General features: G+C 41.8%; 1 protein-coding gene across 11 annotated transcripts in view; it reads right to left on the reverse strand.

The window, feature by feature from the left end:
• The window catches only part of DIS3L2 (DIS3 like 3'-5' exoribonuclease 2), a 345001-nt gene that overhangs the window by 115640 nt on the left and 210229 nt on the right, over positions 1-19132 (reverse strand). The window lies entirely within an intron of this gene.

Consider the following 19132-nt stretch of genomic DNA (forward strand, 5'->3'; position numbering starts at 1 on the left):
AATTAGTCCTAAAGCATCACATATTTTATCTGCAAATTTTGTAACTATTTATTGGCCTCCTATTCCTTCTTCACTGGGGGATGATTCTCCCCTCAGTTTTTAAAATGGAAAAATGTGTCAACATGGGGTGATTAAAATAAAGAGTTCAGAGAAGGAAAAGAATTTAAGATTCCCCGTTTATCATCTGTCTCACAGTCAGAGACCATCCTCCTACAGGGCATTCATTGGGTTTTTCCACCCAGTCGTGTAACATTAATATGTTAGAGAACACCTAAATCCATCTAAGAGATCCTGGCTGCTATGGGATAATATAATAGACCTATTTCCCACAGAGGAGAGGGCTGTCTGGAAAGCTGAGAGAAACCAGTGTGGCTCAAAGTTCAGCTGCCTCATTCTGAGAGCCGCACAGCTGTGTTGTGGGGTCACCGGGAGCAGTGAAACCTGCCCTGCGATGATCGAGGAACTCAACCCAAAGAGAATGTGGCCAAGAGCCTCAGACGGCTCAACTTCCAATTTTGATATTACAAGTATCTAAAACCAACACTTGGAGAAGGTAAAATAAAGTGTCTTCTTTTGAAGTCAAAATTATAACATATTGACCTAACAGGTAAATATTGACTAAAGGAAAAGAGAGAGGATTATTACATCATGATACAAACCATAATTTTAAATTCGGTCTGTGTGTTGTTACTAGACATGAACTTTCTGTCCTTAGTCAAAATTGACAAACTGACAAAGAGTTCATTACAGGAGATAAAACATGAAGGAGGCCAATCAAAACATATTTGAGAGGTTTAAATTTCACTCCAAATTCCCAGCAGAGCCTCTAAAACCAGCAAAGAGAAGCTCTCTTATTCTCTCCTTTGGACCTTTTTAATGGAAACCCTAAGTAAATACTGTATTACATATATTTACATAATATGAACTTGCAGAACTCTTGAGGTAGTGGCACTGAGTTTTTATTCTATGAAAGAGAAAATATAAATCCAAAGGGTTATGTAGTATATGCTGCCAAAACATTTAGGACTAATTTGATGTTTTTTTAAAATACCGTCTTCCATACAAAAGCATTATTTAAAAATTTTTTTTTTACATTAAACATTTTTCATCTACTGGAGCTAAGATGAGGCCTGCGAGTTTTCAAGAGCTGTGGAAACAGATGGAGGAAGCATGCCCAAGGCGGCCATGTCTGGCTCACTTTGCACAGGGCCCACAAACATAAATGAATACTCCTTTGAATGAACCTGAGAGGACATCAGAACTGCTTCATCCAATTAAAACACGAAAAGAACATAAAGCAGAGGCTTAACAAGCATCTCTTCTAAGCCAGCCTCCCAGCCAGTTCAGCCACTTCGCAATAATGCCCCTGCAAGGTAGTCCCTGACAGATCCTCAAGGGTAGGAGCTCTTATCTTGAAGCTACTCGCTCTACCTCTGAAGAGCTCTGATTGGGAGACAGTGCCTCCTTACATGGATCCATGATATATGGAAATGGAGCCACTAATTTATTCCAGCACTGGGCATACCTAAGAGGCAACCCCTCTGTTTAAGGAGCTCACAGTCTAATGGGGTTGGCAGATATACCAATGTGGTGACAATATATTACCAGTGCTATGACAGAGGAAGGTTACAAAACCTCACTAGATGGGAGTAAGTCGAGCTGAAATCTGTTTTTACTTCAGTGAGAACATGTGAAAGTGTTTTGTAATCCATAACAACTACATGAATGTAATGTTGACAATGGTAACCATAAAAACGATAGTAAGGATAAGAAGTGACCATTTATTTAATGTCTCCTTTGTGTCAGGGGCTCCACACACATTAATGCAGCTTTGACAACAGCCATGTAAACCCTGTTTCACAGGTGAATCATCTGAGGTTCAGAGGGGTTCCAAGTCACTCGTCCAAGGTTATCTGGCTAGTAAGTAATAAACCCTGGATTCAAAATCAGGTCGGATTCAGAGCCTTTGCTCCTTTTATTACCACCCCTCTGACATTGTTACCGTAACTCCAGGACAAGATGATACAACCCAATTTTTTGTCTCAAAAGGCCACAGCTAGAAATCCCTCCCTGTATCTTATGATTCAATAGAAGCCACATTCTTGGCTGTGGATTCAGAAGTCCTCTCAGGGACTCGTCCCAGCCTTGCTCACAGCCACTTCCCTGTCCCTGCGGCTCTTTTGGTTCCCACTGCCAATCTCTTAGCCACTTGTAGCACGGCCTGATTACAGAACAACCACTAAGCCACTAACCACAACTCTAGTTCTACTTAATTACAAGTCCTTAGGATCTAGCAATTTCTTTCTAGATTTCTAGCTCACAGTCATCCTTACCTGGCAGGGTGACCGCCCTAAGTACTCAAAAGGGCTGTGCTTACTACAGGTGGGAACTATCAGGGTTCCCTTACCAGGAGTGAGACCAGCGCCTTCCAGACTTGGGTCACTTGAGTTCACCTTTACTCACCGCTGAGACTGGAGAGTGGTGACAGAAGCTCATCTTGACCCGTAGGACACTCCTTTTAATCCAGAACGTAGGGGAACAATGCTGCTAACCATGTCTTACCAGCAAAAACTAACTGCTCTCATCCAGGTCATTAACGGTCTCTGTGTGGCTAAATCCAAACCTTTTTAGGCTTGACTTGGCCTGATCTGATAGGGTATCCGAAGCTTGGTGATTTCTCCCTCCTTGAGACACTCTTCCTTTAGCTCTTGGCCCCACTCTGGGTGTCTGGCACTGTGGCTGCTCCTTCTCAGGCTCCTCTTCTTTCCTTTGTCCTTTACATGTCTGCGTACCTCCGCGTGCTGTCCCAGGCTGCCTTCTCTTCCAATTCTACCCTCTGTCCCTGGACTGGCTCACCTACTCCCAGGCGTTCAAGCATTATCTCTGTGCTTTGGTGTCCTCATTCTGTGCCACCAGCCCAGACTTCCCTGAGCTCCAGACTGATATGCACAAAGGCCTACTAGGAATTGCCACTTAGCTGTTCCCCAGGCATCACACACACCTCCAAAACCCCTCTCCCCCCTCTCACCCCTACAAAACCATTTCTCTTCCTGTGTTCTCCATCCCAGGAAGTGGAATCACCTCCACTAAACCAGAAAGGGCACTTCCACTGCCTAAACCTAAAAGAAACCTAGGCCCGTGTCAGCCACCCTGAACTCTAACCCAAATCTGCCCATCTCTCTTCTTCCCAACAGCACCACCATGGCCAGAGCCACCATCTTTTCTTCAAGAGAGGATCTAACAACCTCCTTATGCTTCCCTGTCATTTCTCAAACCCATTTTCCACAATGAAGATAGTGCTCTTTCCAAAATACAGATCTCCCTGCCCTCCCACTGGGTAAACCCTGCAGGACCCCGCTGGCTCCCAAGGCCTCATTGGCCTGGCTCCTGCCACCCCTCTAGTTCCTTGGGCTCGTTTCTTCCATTCCTCCCTCTGCACGCCATGCTCAGTCACTGCTTCACCAAGAGGCAATGCTGGCAAACTTCTTTATCATGTTGGTCTGCCCTGAGCATGTTTAACTAGCCTGCCCTGGCCCCTTAAGTGCCAGTCACTGACAGAACTTCTTCAGCTGCTCAAGCCTAGCAGGTTCCACATTGTTCTCCCTTGCAAGGTGTTCTTTCCCTGCTTCTCCTCTTGATGACTCCTACCAGTCCTGCAGATCACTGAGTGAAGCCCACTCCCTCTGGCAGAATTTCCCTGATGACCTAGACAAGGTTCATTGCCCTCCCACCCCCCCGCCCAGGGTTCTGTGTCCTCCTACAGCATCTTACCCCCTTCCCACACCCCACTTCCCCGGCCCAGGCTCAACACCACTTACTGCAAGTAGGTCAGGAGCTATTTCCCCCGCCCTCTGCAATCAGCACAAAGGGCAGGGAAAGGGCCAAGCACATAGTCACTGTCTGATGTTCACTGAACTAACACGGAAATAACAAAAGTATAGAATAGAATCGTTGCCACTCTGGGTTTCTGGGTTGAAACGGGTTGTAAACACTGCCTGGTCTAACTGTGCAGAGTCCTCCCCAAACCAGGTCGTCCCAGAGTGCATCTAACTGATGCTTGGAAACTCAGGTGACTTAGAAATCACTACTTCCCAGCACAGTCCGCTCCATCCTCAGGACAATTAAAAAATCTGTCCCCCTTTAAAGCCAAAATATGTCTTTCTAGAGTTTCCACTTGTTTGGCCCAGTTCTGCCTCATGGAGCTGCCCAGAAGAAGCCCATTTCCTCAGCAGACAGCAATGTGACTAAGGGAGATGAGTGAAGTGGCAGAGCTCTTCCAGCAGGGCTGGGCTCTACTTTTGGGGTAGCACCAGCTTTGAATATTTAGACAGCATGTGGACTCTGGATCTTCTCTCCCTCAGGCTAAATACTTACAAGGCGTGGCTTTGTCACCTCATAATCCTCAACATCCCTCTCCAAACATTCTCCCAATACCCACTTTCACTCATTAAATTAGCCATTCAACCAATACTTATTAAGCTCCTACTATGTGGCAGGTACTTTTGTAGGTGCTGGGGACATACAAGTAAACAAGATTGACAAGGTCTCTTCTCTTGTGGAGCTTACACTCTAGTGGGGCAAGAAAGACAGCAAGCAAACAAATAAATGATAAGATTACTTAATACAGGAAAAAGGACTTTGAAGAAAATAAAAGTTGGAGTGAGGAGTTGAGAATGCCTGGAGTCTACCTCAGATTTGGTTAGGAAAGGTCTCTGAGGAAACCAATTGAGACCTGTGTGTCTAAAAAGGACGCCGTCACATAACAGCATGGGGGAGAGCTTCGCAGGCAGGACAATAACCAGAGTAAAGGGTTGAAGGTGCATCTAAAGAATACAAAGAATATTGGAAAGAAAGGAAGCTAGGAGGCTAGTGAGGTAGACAGGGCTCCAGTGAGAGATGCCCTGACGGGCCAGGATGAAGCATTTAGATTTTACTGCAAATGCGATGGGAAACCACTAGAAAGTTTCAAGCAGAAAAATGACTAATTGAATATACCATATTCACTTTCTCATGTTGTCACCTCTTTCATTCTGCATACCATGGTTCTACTAATGCAGTCTAAGATCATACTGAACTGAAAACAATGAGCCTGAAGAAGACCACAATCTCTTCGGAATGGCGCTGACAGGGAAACAAATTAAATTAATCCTTCAGTGAAGTAATACATTTGGTAAACAAAGGTAGATGATGAAAAGAAGCATAACCTACTAGACACACTGACAGATGCAACAGATGTTGGAAACAGATGTTTCCATCCAGCCTACACTATGGGAACATGATGCTCTTGCTTGGGTTAACCTCTTGACCCTGTGGCCAGTCTTCCCAACAACATGAAGCTTAAGAGAGAGAGAGAAAATAGTGTTCTCAAAGCTCAGAAAGGGTAATCTAACCAAGAGGACTGACAGAAAGGGACTTTGTGCTGCTCAGACATCCCCAGCAGCACACTTAGGGCAGCACATCCAGCCAGGATGTGGGCCCTGGCCTTAGTTTGGTCCCACTGAATTTTAGAGACAGACTCCATAGCTGAGAAACAATTGGGCTTCAATCACCTCGTGGCCATACAACAAACTCCATCTTTTCATTGGGGTAAGCAAATTCCCTCTGACTGTGGTGGAAACACCGATTGGGTTGCTGGGTAAGAGGGATAACTCAAACTCTGACATCTTCCAATTCTGTGTGGTATTTGGTTATGTAATCAAACACCAAGTTGACCACTGGTACAGCAAGTGATGGCAGTACTCCACGGCCATGACGTGGTGATGGTTTGAGGATATTTCATAAACATAAAAGGAGTTAAAGTAAAAAAACTTCTGGGAGAAGTAAATATGAATGCAATGCAAGGCACCCCTGTACGAGGAGGGTCTGTCCAAGATGATTTCTCAGGTCCTCCTGAAGGCCAGGATTCGTCTTTTTTAATTTTCCTTTTATCATCCAGCAAAGGGTTAATGAGGACCTTCAGTTGCAAACTCCTTAACTGGTGAGCTCACCTTCTGGAACTAAGCAGCTCAGAGAACCATTTTCCTTCATGATTACAAAGGGCTCTATCAATCTGCAAGTACTCAACTAAACTGCCCACGCAGCGATTTTTGTCACGTTCAATCTAATTCCCAGGAATCTAAGTTTAAATTTATATGAACAGCATGGAAGAGGAACACCCAGGTAGTAAATTCCACTTTTCCCCTTCCAAATGATTTGAGCAATGGCCTCCTCCATTAACAGGAAAGAGAATGAGGAGCTGAACATGTGAGGCTGGCACACCCAACGTCTGGGAATTTCCAGGCATTTCAGAAGTGAGTAGGGAAAGCCCAGGTCAGCCAGTCAGACCTGGGACAGAGAGCCGAGCACAGGCTCTCCAGAAGCTCTGAGTGCAGGAGGGCAGGAATTTGGTCCTCCCCCACTGCCAAAAGAGAGTGAAGTCAGAGGGGCCGGGAAAGACCTTTGAAGGTAGTTACAAAGTTTGTAGGTCCAAATAATAAGGGCTGGGAGTGGGGTGGGTGGGGTGTGAATGGGGTGGACTAGCCATGGTTTTAGGGTTGCCAGGGCTGGGCGATGGGAACAAGGGGTTTCATTATACTATTCTGTCTACTTTTGCGCATGTTTGAAATTCTCTACCCAAAAATTAAAAAAAAAAAAGTTTGCAGGGTTGAAGCCAAGGAAAGAAAGAAGTTTAAAAAGGAAAAATCCAGTTAAGTAAAACTAGCTATGAGTTTTAAAAGAACAACAAGCCAACAGAAGCAGGAGAAGGTTATGGCTTCAGAAGAGTAGAATTAAAATGTCCCCAGTGATGATCTCTGGAGATTGAAGATACGGGGACTGCTCCTTCCTACATTATACCCATTTGTAATGTTTCCAGCTTTCAAAGTGTGGAAAAGCAATAAGGATAAAAAGTACAAAATAAAAATGCAAACCTGGCTTAAAAATGTCTGGAAAGAAATATGTCAAGATGGTAACAATTGTTTTCTCTGAGTGGTAGGATTATGAATTTTTCTTTCTGCTTATATGTAAATTCCAATTTTTCTATTATAAAGGGGTTAACTGTTTTATAGTTTTGTTTTTTTTAAAATAAAGACATCAACAAAATGCTGGGTCCCCCCTCAGCTATTCCCCCTATCCCTGATTCCCCACCTCACAGCAAGAGAAAGCCCCACTGGCCAGCGTGGGCGGAGGCAGCGAGAGTGGGTGGCAGCTCATCGGACACGTCTCCTGGTGGAGCAGAGCGTCTGAAGCACTTTGCAGGCAAGTTCTATGAAGGTGAGCGCAGTAAAGGAAGGAGCAGGAACTGGGCACACTCCTTCCAAAGAGGAACCAACTATTTTCAGTCCAGAAATGTGACTGCAGTTTGAAGCAGCCTTTGGCTTTTGTCTTCTCTTTATAGGTTCAGTGTATATGGCTAGCACGAGGAACCTATTCTTTCTCAAGCCTGAAGGGGTACACGAAATGCTTGTATGAACCCAGCAGACCAGTGTCCCAAAGACACAGGTTTGCAAATTGAATTTCAGCATATTTTCACACTCACTTGTGGATTTTCCTATTTTTAAAAAGCCTCTCTCTATTAACAAAACATAATTACCAGTCTCTAACAGCCAAATTTAAAAGAGATGTACAATTTTCAACAAGTTTTAAAGAAATATAAACACCTATGTGTATTTAAATGCCTATTCGTTAAATGTTATCAACTGTAACCCAATCTCAGCCTTCATTTCTGTTGAAATTAAAGCAACTTTCATATTCATCTTGAATTTTGAGAGGCAAAAGCTTTTAAAAGCTTTATATCCTAGTGACAAAACCCCTTAGTGGCTTTTCTATCATTCTGGAGAAGTCTTTTCGGGTTCTTGTTATTTTTTCACCATACCCAATTAGTTCTTTTTGGATCTAATTACTCAGTTTCATTAATTAACCTCTTTGCAGGAAGGAGAAACTGTTTTCTGGTTCCCCAAGGCTTCACAAAGGTTAACAAAAAATTATATCCATAATTTATGCATGCTTACAATATGAACCCACCATACTGATTGTCCCACAACAACAGCATATTGACTGTCTGCTTTTTAGAGCACTTTGTTTGTATTAATTCATTTAATCCTGCCAACGCTGTGAGACAGATCTCTTTCTACAGATGAGGAAACTGAGGCCCAGAGAGGTCAGATTCCTCACCCACATCAAGGTCTGGCTTCAGAGACTAAGCTCTTAGCCCTTACTTCATGGGATTTGCCCCTTATAGCATCAGGTACTTGACTAACTTATAGTTCTGTCTTTCTCAATTGCTGGAGGCTATAAGTGCTCTCAATGTAACATTTCAAAAGGATTATACACTTACTTTGCAGCATATACCTTTTTATTTTTTTAAGTGTGCTTTTGGGTGAGGAAGACTGGCCCTGAGCTAACAACTATTGCCAATCTTCTTTTTTTTCTTCTTCTTCTCCCCAAAGCCCCAGTACATAGTTGTATATCCTAGGTGTAGGTCATTCTAGTTCTACGTGGGATGCTGCCACAGCATGGCTTAATGAGCGGTGTGTAGGTCCGCGCCCAGGATCTGAACCAGTGAACCCAGGGCCACCGAAGTAGCGAGCACAAACTTAACAACTCGGCCATGGGGCCGGCCCCCAGAACACACATTTTAAGACAACTAAGTAGAACAGAATACGACCTTCAGCATGCCCAGAAGTGACTCCTTTATGGGGACAATAAATATTAACTGAAATAAAAACCTTGTCATGCACTTTTGTAACCAATGGTCACTTTCTATTCTTGAACCATCCATATATCAATTACAGTTACAATTCAGTTTTCTAGTTTTTTTATAAACTCAGTTTTCATATATTGTATTCTGAACTGCCAAATTTTCTAGGTAACTGACTGCCAACACTGTAATCATCAATCATTGATGGTTTTAATACTTCTGGATGGAAATCCTCTATAAATGTATTATATATTTCCTTTTCTTCATAGCAGAATATAATTCAGCATTAATAACTTAGAGTCATCAACACAAACACTCCTTTTGTATTTTGCAATAGATGCTGATGTGGTACAGCAGTGCAAAGGTGTCTTGTCCTCGACATATTTTCAAATTTACTTGTCACCTTTGTCAGTAAAACGGAGTAAAGACTCTTCAGATGCAAAACCTCCTGGCTAACTAAAACATCAGTTATCACTGATTGGACCTGGCACAGAAAAGACACTCAAATATTTCTTGATAAAAGGAATCATTTTCACAAAAGTTCTATGGGGTAGATACTATCAATATTCGTATTTTACAGGTGAATACATTCAGGCTCAGAGAGATTAGATGATTTGCCCAATGTCACACAGCTAGTAAATGGCAGCACCAGAATTAGAACACCCTTGGACTCCAGTATCAACGTTCTTAACCATGATACCACAGGCCACATGGTACAGCCTTTTTCTAAGGAGTTTTAATCATTCCATAGTTATTAGTATCCCTTGGCTTTTTGTTTCATAGCAGCTTTATTGGGATTTCATTCATATACTATATGATTCACTCATTTCAAGTGTACATTTCAACGATTTTTAGTACATACACAGAGTTGTGCAACCATCACCACAATCAATTTTAGAACATTTTGACATCCCCAAAAGAAACCCCATATCTGTTTTTCAGTCACTCCCTATTTCTCCCCAACTTTCCCCAGGCAACTACTAACTCACTTTCGGTCTCTACAGATGTGCCTATTCTGGACATCTCATATGAATGGAATCACACATATGTGGTCTTTTTTGATTGTCTTCTTTCACCTAGCATACTGCTTTTCAGGTTCATCCATGTTGTAGCATCATGCATCAGTACTTCATTTCTTTTTATGGCTGAATAATATTCTGCTGTGTGGATAGACTACATTTATTTAACTACTCAACAGTTGACAGACATTTGGGTTATTTCTACTTTTTGTGTGTTCCTTCACTTTTTAAAATAAACTTTTTACTGAGGCATAAAATACACAAAGCATATAAACCTTACACATATAGCACCATGAATTTTTACAAAGTGAATACTAATCACCCCCCAGTTCAAGAAATAGAACACAACCAGAATTCCAGAAGCTTCTCTAGTGCCTCCTCTCAGTCTTTATACCCACCAAACATAAGTGCTTTTCTGACTTCTGTAATCTATAATCACAGGTCAGTTTTGCCTGTCTTTGCACTTTACATAAATGGATTCATACATTAAGTAGAGAGTGTGTGGGGTGGGGTGTGTGTGTGTGTGTGTGTGTGTGTATCTAGCTTCTTTTGCTCACCATGTTTTTGAGACTCATTTATGTTGTGTTTTGACTTTGCTCTGTTCCATTACTATATAATATTCCAGTAAGACTACACCACAATTTATCCTTTTTATTGTTGATAGATACTTGGGTTGTTTTTAGTTTTTTGCTATTATGAATAATGCCACTATAAGAATTCTTGTAGGTATGCACTCATTTCTACTGGGTATATATCTAAGAATGAACCTGCTGAGTCGTGGAGTGTGAATCTATTCAGTTCCATTACATACTGTACAATGGTTTTCTAAAGTGATTGTACCAACTTACACTCCTACTAAGCATCTGAGAGTCCTAATTGCTTCACATTCCCACTAACATTTGGTTTTGTCAGCTTTAAAAAAATTTTTGGCTATTCTGGTAGGAACATAATACCATCCTCATTGTGGTTTTAATTTCCATTTTCCTGTGGACTAATGATATTAAACACTTCTCATACGTTTTTGACCACTGGCTCTCTTTTTTTACAAAGGGCCTCTTCAACTTTTGACATATTCTCAATAGGAGTCCTTTCCTGGATATATTTATTACAAATATCTTCTCCTACTCTGTGACTTGTCTTTTCATTAAATTAATGGTGTCTTTTGATGAAATGAAGTTCTTAAATCTAATTTATCACTCTTTTCCTTTAAGGTTAACGCTTTTTGTGTCTCGCTTAAGAAATCTTTGCCTATCCCAAGGTCATGAGGTTATACACTTCTAGAAGAGTTAATGTTTTACCTTTCACGCTTAGATCCACGAGCCACGTGCAATTGATTTTTATGTACAGTGTGAAGTAGGAGACAAAATTCATTTTTTTTCTGTATGGATATCCAATTGATCCAGCACCATTTATTGATAAAACCATCCTTTCCTCACTATACTTCATACACAGTCACACCTTCATTAAAAACCAGGTGATCATAGGGGCTGGCCCTGTGGCCGAGTGGTTAAGTTCGCGCGCTCCGCTGCAGGCGGCCCAGTGTTTCCTTAGTTCGAATCCTGGGCGCGGACATGGCACTGCTCATCAGACCACGCTGAGGCAGCGTCCCACATGCCACAACTAGAAGAACCCACAACGAAGAATACACAACTATGTACAGGGGGGCTTTGGGGAGAAAAAGGAAAAAAAATAAAATCTTTAAAAAAAAAAAAAAAAACCAGGTGATCATACATGTGAGGGTTTGTTTCTGGATTGTGTATTCTGTTCCCATCTCAACTTCTGAACAGCATTTGAATATTTATTATTTCAGCACAATCTTACCAAAATTCCATGTCAACTTTAACATTTTCATTTTCATATTAATAATAATTTTCACTAAGCACTTACTTTTTGTCTAGTGCAGTTCTAAGTGCTAGGGATTATTTCATTTAATCTTCTCAGCAATTTTAAATTAGGTATTATTATCCCTGTTTTATAGGTTGGGAAATGTGAGGCACAGAGAGGTTAATTCTTTCCTCTGGAATATAGACTGGACCTCTTCTCATTTTGTTGTCATACTATCTCTTTTTGTGGAAAAACATCAGTAGCATATACAACTTTAGACAGCTACTGCCAATATCTTTAAAGCTAGGTTGTGTTTTTGCAACAACAGGCATAAATGGAGGTTCGCTCCTTTAGCTTTTCATATACTCAGTATTTGGGAACTGGAAGATACTTGAGAAACTGTCTAGTCCAAACACCATACAGCTGAGGAAAGAATTTGAGAGAAATCACAGACACACCCAAATTTACATGATGCAGTAGAGGCAAAGATGAGACAGCAACCCAGTTCTCCTGCTCCTATACCAGTGCTCCTTCTGGTATACCACAACTGCCTCTCCTCATGCAACGAGTGTGATGGATCACTGAAACTTCTTAACTGGCTTCCAGGTTTACCTTGGTGCCAGATACTTGAGGATGCCTGACTGGTGGGTGCCAGATTATCTTGGCTTTAATGAGTAAGGAAACTGGAACCAATCAGCAGAGCTGGAAGCAGATGAACAGGCCACAGTCCAAATCTGGTTTAACAAGGTGCACTGAGACATCCATGAGAAAAGAGAATTTCCAAGCCCAGACCCCACAGAAATCAGGCTAGCAAGATTTGAATGGAACATAGGAATAAGACTTAGAGGGGTGGAGCTGTCTCTCCACTTAATCTTTCCACTTAGATGCTGTGTCCTCAAAACAAGAACTCATTGGCAAGCATCCCAGAAGCCCACTTCCACGCCAGAGGTCTTGCATGACTATTCAGTTACTTCGATTTTTTAAGTCAAGGTACGATTCTCTAAAAAATGATCATACAAACAAGGACAGTTAAAATTGTTCACTCACCAATGCTCCAGATGAATGGAGAAGACACGCAGTTTCTTATGAGCTGATGGCTCGACAGAATTTTCCATTTCTCTTCCCAGGTTTATTATCAAGGGCCATACTACGAAAATGAGGTTAGTCTGAGATCAAGTACTTGGGTTGCCTGGGATTTGCCTGAGGTCAGAATGCCCTCTGACTTAGAGACTGCAAGAGGAAAAATCTGTTTCAAAACTGGGATTAGAAATGACTTCACATAGGAGAGTAGGAGGAATAGCATTCGAAGCACTGGGCATCATGAAGATGTCAGAGACAAAAACCCAAAAATGTATCCAAGTACAAACCTGCCCTGAAATGGAATTTTTCTTTTCCAAAAATCTAAGGAAGAGTTATCAGGGTTCTCTTCTAGAACACAAAGAGCAGATTTTAAACATAGTTTTTTGGGTTAAACTAAATGTTGCATGTAGATTTTATTTTCAAGCTACATATGGCATATGTTTCCAACAGCTAACAGTCAACTTTTCTAATTAAGTTGAGCTGGCTCTTACAATACGGTGTTCAATATTTAGGAAAGGCATCCCTCTGAAACATGGCATTTCAGGGTCCAGCTCGTTGACGTGGATGAGTCAGGGAGAAGCATAACCAATGGGTTAAGAGAATATAGGGGCTGAATCTGGGGGTTTAATCTGAGATGAAGTCAAATTCCAAATGACTAGGGAAGGCCTGAAATAGGAGAACAATTGCAAGATCAGTAGCCAGAAAGCTGAGAAAGACAATTCAAGGTGTGAAGAATGGTTGAAAGGAGTGGTCCAGGACTAAGAGAGCAGGCATGTGCCAGGCTGCCTCCTGATGGCCTCAGGAGAATATACAAGATTTATGTCTATATACATATATCTGTCCCCTCGGGCCCTCCTGTGAGGCAGGACAGGCATGGAGCTTCAGGAGGCTCACACAGCAGAAGGCTGCGGGGCTCTCTCTGTAGCACTTGAAGTAAGACTCTGATAACAAAGCCTATTTCCCCACCCAATGACCTAAGTGACAAGAGTCTAGCATCTGTCTTGCTCTCCCTTGTAAATGGGGGGTTTGTGAGGGCATGAGGTGTGAAGTGGGGTCCAGCCAGAGTTAAGGACTGTAAGGCATGGCAAAATACCCATGTGCAAGGTGAGGAATGGTGCAGAGTACGATGTAATGCAATGCTTTCTTTAAGTGACCTCAAGGTTGGCTGCTGTAGCAGGAGAAGCAGCAGACGAGGTCTCCCACAGAGGTATAACCAAATGACCTTTGGCTTCTTTAAGTATGCAGCAATTATACTGCCATTTGTGTACTGATAAGACAATGCTCTCAGTGGAGCTTGCTGAGCAAGCCATGGGCATATTCTTGCCCAAAGGGAATGAACCTCCCTAATGTTACTCTTCCTGGGAAAGGGCAAGTCCTCAGATGGGAAATGGAAAATCCAAGAAGTAGGCCCAAGCCTTCTTTCTAGAATCTCTTAGGTCTAGACTTTTGGAGGGTAGGTGTTGAGGTGTGGTTGCCTGGGTGATGTCTGGGCAGTGTGGGGACAGCTCAGGACCTAGGTAGAACAGGATCTAGGAGCAGCAGAAAGAAGGCAGATCCGGATGCTTTGTTGCTCTCTGTTTATCTTCCTTTTGTTATCTTTTAACCATTTGTAAATGCCTGTTTAAGTTATAGTCCAGTTTCAGTTGTGCCTGAGGTACTAAGCAAAAGATTATGGGTACCATACTTGGACCAACGTGGTAACAAGTCCTGTCACCCCCTAAAGTTGGTGAGCAAAGGGAGCAGTGACTACACTAAGGAGGAAGTGGATGTCCAAGGGGAGAACATCCATATGGTCCAGCTTCTTCCCCATCTGGGAATCCTTCCTCTACTGCTTATCTTTGGGAATCTGAGTTTCTTTAATTAGAGAAGGCAGTTTCCTTTTTGATGGTCCCTTGGTGGTAAAGGCTTTCAAGTAATCTTTGGCTCTCTGGTGGGTAGCCAGTAAGTCGACCAGCATGAATCACTTTTCAAAGAGTGATTCTGGATGGTGTGGGGAAAGTAGTAGGAGTAGAAACTCTAAGTCCTATGGAAGGGAGCATCTGGAATTCTGTGTGGAAGGCAATGACAGAGGTAAACTCAGCCATGAGGAGGCAGGTCACTCACTCATCATTCAAGCATTAATAGGAAGCATAACATCACGTATATTCTGATTTATGCCATTTATCTGACCAGTGATTTGAGAGAGGAGGGTTATAGGAGATATTTAAATTTCCCAAACTTACTGAATTTTTCTTAAGTTAAAAATGTTTCTGCAATTATTTCTCATTTACTTGCATTTTGATCCAAGGACATGATCTATACGATACCAATGACTTTTTGAAATAAGCTTAATGGTTTAGTACAAAGTCAATTTTTATAAACGTTTTTTGTGTGCTTGAGAACAATGTGTAATCTTCATTTGTAGGTATTGTATTGTAGATATGGTTATTAGAGCAAGCTTGTTAACAGTGCTGTTCAAATTTTCTATAGCTTTACTTTATTTCTGGTCTGTTTGAACTATCATTTCTTGGGAAAGGTATATTAAATTAATCCACTATGATGATGAATTTATCACTTTCTCTTTGTATTTCTGTCAATTGTTGTTTTATATATTCCAAAACTATATTATTTGCTAATAAATGTTTGACATTATATTTTCCCAATGAACTGACCCTTCTAATAATCATTCAGTGACTCTCTTTACATTTAGTAATGTCTTCTATCTCAAAATCTATTTGTCAGACATTAATAAAAAATATACTAGCTTTCTTCTGCTTAGTACATTACTGAGATAGCTTTTCCCACCTGTTTACATTTAATCCTTCTGTCTTCATGTTTTAAGCGTGTCTGTTATAAACAGCATAAGTTAGATTTACCCAGTCTAAATCTTTGCTTTTTAACTAGAGTTGATTTAATGTGCTTATTATTGTTTTCGAACTTTAATATGTGCTTTTATTTAAAATATATTTGAAATGCTTATGGAACACAAACACCATATATTATACATATGATATAAAATATAAAAATGCAGAAACTGAATATTAAAAAGCATATGTACATGTTTATATGTTTCAAATTCTGTTCCAAAGTTAAAGTCTAACATGCCAAATTTTCTTTTAAACATACAATGGTTTGACAATATATAGAAATTTATAGTTTGACAATTAATAGCACTCTAATACTAGAAAAACAAAAATGAGATCTAATATAGCTATATTTGATATTTTATATCTAATTTTTTTTTTTTAAGATTGGCACCTGAGCGAACAGCTATTGCAAATCTTTTCTTTCCCCCCTGCTTTATCTCCCCAAATCCCCCCTGGTACATAGTTATATATCTTAGTTGCAGGTCCATCTAGTTGTGGCATGTGGGACACCACCTCAATGTGGCCTGATGAGCAGTGCCATGTCCGCGCCCAGGATCTGAACCAGCTAAACCCTGGGCCGCCACAGTGGAGCACACGAACTTAACCACTCGGCCACGGGGCCAGCCCCAATATATCTAATTTTTAAGATTTCCATTTGGCAGTTCCAAAAGTGGAAATAGGAACTTTTGTTATTCAGGTAAATGAATTCTGTTTTTCACTATGACATACATGAAAGGCATAGGAGAGTTTGGTTATTTGTCTTGTGTATTTCTTTGGGGAGGAGTGGGGGCTTCTACTGTTACAGTTATAATAGAAAATTCCCATTTTTTTGGTTCAGTACTTGTACCCACAGTATATGATCATATAGAAAGTCATCTCATACCTTCCCCTTATTTCTAAACATTTGTGAAGCTAAGCTTTATAGGCTCAATTTTTAAAACTTTCTCCTTTTCTAACATAAGCACTTGAAGCTATAAATTTCCCCCCAAGTACTGCTTTAGCTGTATCCTTGCATGTTTCATGACTTTTATGTGCACTTACATTTTGCTTTTGTTTTCTGCTTTTTCTCCCCAAATCCCCCCAGTATATAGTTGCATATCCTAGTTGTGGGTCCTTCTAGTTGTGGCACGTGGGACACTGCCCCAGCATGGCCTGATGAGTGGTGCCATGTCTGTGCCCAGGATCCAAACCGATGAAACCCCAGGCCACCGAAGTGGAGCATGCGAAACTAACCACTAGGCCACGGGGCCGGCCCCTATGTGAACTTATGTTTGCTAGAACTTTATCTTTGGCAAATCTTTAAGGCTTTGGTTGAGGGTTAATTCCTTCAGAAAGGATATACTGATGATTCTGCCTAGCTTTTGTATCACAAACTTTTTTTTTCACTATCATGTTAAGGTTCATTAAGGAAGTTAATCAGAAAATTAGCACTTACCAATTGAATTTGGAAATGGCAAGGATACAGACAGGGAAGAGATAAAGAAAAATGACAAAATAAAGCCATGAAACAAGTTGCTGTAGAAGCCTGTAGGTTCAAAGTGAGGAGAGCAGTGCAAGCTATGTAAGATACTCATGTAAGAGAATAAGGGGGAAGAAGTGAGCCTCTGATATGGCAATTCACAGAGCTGGAGGAACAGACATCATGAACCTAAGATGTTATTCAGTGATCTTATAGTGTCACTGAGACAGGATGAGATGGACTGAAAGACTTGATTGCGATGAGGGAAAGGTACATCTAATTCCAAAGAAACAGACTTGTTTTAGGAGAGAGCACGTGGAGTAGGCTTATATGTCAGCATATAAGCCCAGAGGCAACTCACACACTTAAGGGTGGAAGCACGGAGGAAACAAAGAGGGCAAGGCATGAAATGGCCACCCCAACATATGTCTCTTTGGCATGATTATTTGGCACTGGTTACTTTGCAGACAGGAAAGCAACTGAAAAGTAGAATTTACTTACCCTTTGTAAGAGACATTTACATTGTAAAGGAAATCTCCATCTGTAAAGGTCCCTCCCTCTGTACCAGGAAGAAGAGGGGGATGACTTTATCTCTAGAAACTCTTAATCAATGCCAAAGGCAAGGACTTAAATCTGCCTAATAATCTTATTCCTGTTTCTGGTAACCTCCTGTAACTGACTCCTCCCTCCCCCAACATCCTCCTTTGTCGTTAGCTGAATATGATATTTAAGGTGGGGGCTTCAACCATTTTGGTGAGTTGCTCAGCTTGCCTGACCTCTCCCATGTATACATGTTATAAAGTTTTATTTAATTTTCTCCTGCTATTCTGTCTCATGTGAATTTAATTCGTTCTCCGGCCAGACGAACCCAGAGAGGGTAGGGGAAATGTCTTCCTCCCCTACAACGAAAAAGGGTGAAATGATCGAGGCATACAAGGCTGCATACAAAGCCACCTGGGTAAACTGACCAGACCACACATGTCTTTGAAATGCAGGGAACCATTATGTACTCAGGGTACAGAGATACCCAAGGAATGCCCCGCCCTTAGGAAACAAGCAAAAAGGGGAGTTAAATCCAGAAGCAATGATGTTTATTGCTGCATTAGAGACATGAAGAGAATGTGCTGAGAGGATAGGAACGGTTCATCATGCCAGGAGGAAAGGAAAGTTCTGCAGAGGTTTTATCATGCTCTTGAATTGGATACAGAAGTAGGCAGGGAGGCCACCATTCTAAGCAGAGGACAAAGGGCAAGCAGAGGCTCAGAGGCAGGTAGAGTACAGTGGATATGCAGAGCCTGGAGAGGACAGAGGCCATTAGGTATGTGCGTGCGTGAGTGTGTGCCTTGGGAGAAGTGGCATGGAGAAGTGAGGAAGGTGGGAGAGAAGGTTGGGGACTAATCTTAAATGCTTTGATAACAAAGCTCTGCTAAAACATGTGAACCGTATCTGTAGGTACAAGCCGATTTTCAAGCATAAAAGCAACATCATCTGGTCCTGGTGTGCGCGTGGCAGAAAAGATAACTGGGTAGCAAGGTGGAGGACAGACAGGGAGCGGGGAGAGAAATTACTGAAAAGCCATGACAACAGTGCTAAGACGAAGAGGAATCAAATGTGATTCCAGGATTCCTTTAAAAAAAAACTTGGTTGACTAGGTGGCAGGTGATGCCTTTATAAAAGCAGGGGATGAGAAGAAACAGGTTCAGAGGGGAAGCAAGGTCCCAGCACTTTTGTCCTGGCGCCCACCATGCTCTCCCTCCTAGCAAACCTCCAAATTTGGATCACTGCAATTTCTGCTCCCACACCTAGGAGGCCAAGAATTATCGAAGAAAATCATGCAGACTTGGTAGTTTTCCAACCCAGCCCACCTGAACGGTGTTTAGTAAGGCTGTATGACGGGTTCCTGGCCAGCTCCCTCCCCGAGCCCTTTCCCTCTTCCCCCTCCTACTCCTCTTCCGCCCTCAGCAGGCAGTTCCCTTCCTCTCACAGTCAAAGTGGATTCGGTCAGGTGTGAAGACTCAACGGCAGCAGACACTCCCATGTCTTGCGCCTCTTTGTCTCCAGGAAAGAGGTGTTCACCATGTCTTGGCCTCACTTTCCACTTACACTCTCAATTCAGTCACATCTTCTTCTTCAAGACCTTGCAAAACAATCAACTCTTCTCATTCCTATATTTTCAGCTTCTCCTTCAACATCTCTCACCTCTCAATACAGAAACACATTAAAATCA

The sequence above is a fragment of the Equus asinus genome, chromosome 19 (genome assembly GCF_041296235.1).
Source record: "Equus asinus isolate D_3611 breed Donkey chromosome 19, EquAss-T2T_v2, whole genome shotgun sequence".
Taxonomy (NCBI): Eukaryota; Metazoa; Chordata; class Mammalia; order Perissodactyla; family Equidae; genus Equus; species Equus asinus.